The following is a 5,000-nucleotide window of genomic DNA, read 5'->3' on the forward strand; positions in this document are numbered from 1 at the left end:
CACAACCATTAATACCTCCTCCCTCTCCTCAAAATATCTCCTACAATAACCCTGCCCCCCCTCCCCCAGGAGAAATCGACCCTCGCCCTCCAACCGAAACATTAATCTTGCGTAAGCATCGGCAAGTATTACGACACAGGGGGAAAAAACGAAGCCGGTCTGCATGGACTACCGTTACCAGAGGATTATGCAATAATAAAAATACTGTAAAAAAAAACACCACACACACACACACACACACACACACACACACACACACACACACACACACACACACACACACACACATATGTCGATGTATGTACACACGATGTAAGTATATGTAAATCTTATGTTTTTTTTCTCGTATTTCTGTTTGCGGATATATTGCTTTCAAATCAGATACTTTTTTCAGTTCACTAATTAAACCAAAAGTTACAGCTTTAACTACCTGCCTATTCAATCTCCTATCTATCTATCTGCCTATCAACCTGTATATCTATCGATCTATCATTTTGTATATCTACCAATCTACTCATCTATCTAGCAAGACACTAAATTTTCTATCTTTCTGTGTATATATATATACAGGACTAACTCAGATGTAAATTTATGTTTACGTACCCGTAAGTAGTCATATATATATATATATATATATATATATATATATATATATATATATATATATATATATATATATATATATATATATATATGTAAAGGATTTTTCAAATATATAAATAAACATATATGTACTTACATATATATATATATATATACATATACATATATGTATGTATATATATACATATGTATACAAATATATATAAATACATGAATACACATGGATATACATATATATAAATACATGTACATAGAAATTCACGCATATATGTATAAATCTCTCTCCCTCTCTCTCTCTCTCTCTCTCTCTCTATATATATATATATATATATATATATATATATATACGTACATATACGTATATATATATGTATATATATATGCATACATATTTATGGACATACATTTATATTCATATATATATATATACATATATATATATATATATGAATATCTATAGTAATACATCTATATACATGCAGATATATTCATATATATACATATACACATATGTATACATATTTTTATATACATACATACATATAAATGGATACTTATATATGTGCATGCACTTATATGCATACATGTATGTACATATATATAAATGCATACATATATATACATATATATATACATATATATACATACATATTACTACATACATATAAAAATACATATATAAACACATCAACATATTTATATATAAATGCATATATATACATATATATACATTTACATATACATGCATATATATACACACATTTATGTATACACACATAAATATATATACATGCAAAACTATGTACATACATAAATATCTATATATTTATATATATACAACACATACATACATATATATGTATCCATACTTATACATACATACATATATATATATATAGATACATATATATGCATACATATATAAATATATACATACTAATATATATATATATACATTTCTTTACATACATGTATATACATACATATATGTATACATACATATATATGCATACATACATATATATACAAAAACATATATATACATATATACATATATACATATATACATACACATATATATATAGATATGCATACAAACAAACACACACATATATTTATACATGCATATATACATACATATACATATATACATACACATATAGCCACATAATATATATATATCTACATATGTATATATACATACATATGTATACATACATATACAATTGAAATATATACACATACATACACATATATATATACTTATATATATATAATTATATATATACATACTTATATATATGTTTATATATATATGTATACTTATATATACACATATACTTTGATATATATACATCTATATATATACTCATATATATATATATGCTTATATATATGTGTGTATATATATATATATATGTGCGTGTGTATGTGTGTGGGTGTGTGTAAGTTTGGTGCAAAAATAATATCGTTTTTCACGTTCCCCTATTTATATAAAAACTACATTAATTTTGCATATATATATATACATTTGGATTAAAATTATTCCTAATTTTTAATTAAAAATCAGTTGCAAATGAAAAACAGACAAAATTAATAGATTGTACGATCGTTTCGGAAACGATGGTTATATTGAAATAGACAATATATCCTTAACAATTATTTTATAAAAGATTTCCTTTGAACAAAATCTCTTCATCACAGAAAAATAAGTGTGGGTTCAAATGTATAGATTTGCACAGACACTAGCAGACCGGTCGGCATTTCCCGGTCGTAAAATACGCTTAAATATGATATTTTAAACATGATATTTTTATAATAGCCGATTTCGTACTCATTATATTATATTTGACTTAGTATGCATAGTTATGATTTAAAAAGTAAAAAACAAAAAAATGAATGATTCGTGCACTACCAACGTTAATCGAAACTAAAACGGTTTGATTTCGATTTACTTTTGTCTTTGACGTTAACGCTTGCACTATGAAGAATGTTTGATTTAAGGATAAAAACTAAAACATGACCCAATAGTTATTACGTTACGCATGCATATCCGTAACGCCATCCATTGTTTCATTTTCACACTTCTGCGCACATTTTCCAGTGATAAAACCCAAATATAAAGTTTCGCATGAATGCTTATATTTTAATTTTCATAGCTTTAGAACCAAAAATATTAGAGGAGTTTTTTAGGCAAATTTTTTAAAACAAATATATGTACGCATATATAGTCTTTGAAGTTTTTTTAACATTTGAAACTACACAAAAAATTTCTTTTTATCATTCGTTAAAAAAAAAAAAACACTTAGTCAGTAAGTCATTTAATCACCTGCAATCACTGCATCAACTCTCTCGAATTTACTATAATACCAATTTTTTTTTTTTTTTTTTTTTCAAGGGATCATCAGTTGTTTACCATGAAACACTGTTTCGGGGATTTAATATATATATATATATATATATATATATATATATATATATATATATATATATATATATATATATATAAAGAGGTCTGTGCTTACTATAATATTTTTCGAAAATATTACACAAGTATAAACCATGTAGAATATCTGCATGAATATAATTACACGTATTGATTAATTAAAAGATGATCATCCCATAAGAATATCGAAAAAAAAAATAATAATAGGGAATTAGTAAAAATGAATGCTTAAATAAATATACAAATTAGCTAGATTAGCTTGTAAATGCAATTCGACGACCCATATAAAATAATGTTTTCTTTTTGAATAAGTAAATAAATAAATGTCTTTTTTCTTTCTTGGCCTTCGGGATCAGGATGCGGTATTTGTTCTGATGCTGCACATTGGGTTAAATTGTCCTCGTCCCTGTAAGGGGAAGCCCTCTATACCGAGACAATTATTATTTTTGGTCCCTACCAGAGTGCCCCGTTTGCCATCTTTTCGGTGAGCTGGTTTTACCCCCTATTAAAAATGACCTCCTGTCAGATTTTGCTTTCGTGGGGAAGCAAATGAATATTGATAGAAGAAAACGGTTTTAATATGAATATCGATACATAAAAAATATATGAGTATATATTTATATAAAAATATATATAGATATGAAGATATATTATATGTGTGTTAATGTGTGTGTGTGTGTGTGCGTGTGTGTGTGTGTGTATATATATATAATATACACAACATATAATATATTTATAGATATACAAGATGTATATATGATATATTATGTAATATATACATTTATATATAATATATATTATTATAAGATTCTTATTATATGTATGAGATACATTATATACCATATATTATATGTAATGTATATATATATTATATATAATATATATATATTATATATAATATATATTATATATGCTATATATATAGATAGATAGATTATATTAGATATATTACATAACACACATTATATATAATATATATTTATATATATTAAATATAATATAGATATATAGATATATAATATAATTATATATATACATATATATATATATAACTACTTGATTTAATCACATAAACATGTCGAATTCTAACGAGAATGGAACGCAGAATATTTTGTGTAGCTTGACTGCCATATATAACTGGCACTAAACTTTATGTTTAGAACCGTTATTCTATTTTTGATCGTAATCTATTGATACTAAAAAAAAAAAATAAAATGTTCAAAATATAAGGTTTTATATTTAAGCGATACTAAATAAGAAATTGGCCTGCAGGGAATACTGTTAAATTCATGCTAATTATTTTCAAGCTGATCCAATACAAATTACTAATATAAGATGGGAGGCTGTAACACCATTATGCCCCCCACCCCTACACAACTACAAGACTCTTTAAAATATTGGAAATAAACTAAAATTTTAGGAATAGTTATCAACTCATCATGTCTCATAGCCATTCAGAAAATGCCATAAAATTCAGAATCACTGGAATTTTCGCTAAGGATTTCCATCTCATTTTCATCCTCTTTGCATAAAAACAAAATTAAAATTTAAGTAAATTAAGGCCAACATTCTGACCCGTAATGCTTAGCATTTGCACCCCCTACTGAGTAATTATCAATTAATATGCTTATGGGTAGAGCCTATGGAAAAAAAAAAAATATATATATTAATTTTATTTATACAAACATTAATGGCTACATATGTGCATACATGTTTCTGTAATCACCTGCGTTGGGGGATTACGTCTTCAGGCCAAGAATTACCGTCGAACGTGATATTTCCACCAAATACATTTTCCTATTTCGTTTATCAAGTTAGCATGCAACCTGGGTGGGAGTCATAAAATACGGTAAAAGGATGAGTGAGGTATTTTTAAGATAATAAACATTTTTTTCATTTCCCTTTCCCTTTCCAAGCTAACTTTTGGTTTTTATGGCATAAGGTACTTGAG

General features: G+C 25.6%; 1 long non-coding RNA gene across 14 annotated transcripts in view; it reads left to right on the top strand.

Moving 5' to 3' along the window:
• Window positions 1-5,000, top strand: part of LOC145278061 (uncharacterized) — a 797,888-nt gene that overhangs the window by 634,592 nt on the left and 158,296 nt on the right. For 2 of the 14 annotated variants that reach the window (XR_013868295.1, XR_013868291.1), the window contains exon 1: window positions 1-312. This exon is cut by the window's left edge. The exons of the other annotated variants lie outside the window; for them this stretch is intronic. This is a non-coding gene — a long non-coding RNA (uncharacterized LOC145278061). The remainder of the gene's footprint in view (window positions 313-5,000) is intronic. 14 annotated transcript variants of the gene reach the window in all.

The sequence above is a fragment of the Euprymna scolopes genome, chromosome 6, assembly GCF_053919585.1.
Source record: "Euprymna scolopes isolate OS-2025 chromosome 6, ASM5391958v1, whole genome shotgun sequence".
Classification (NCBI taxonomy): Eukaryota; Metazoa; Mollusca; class Cephalopoda; order Sepiida; family Sepiolidae; genus Euprymna; species Euprymna scolopes.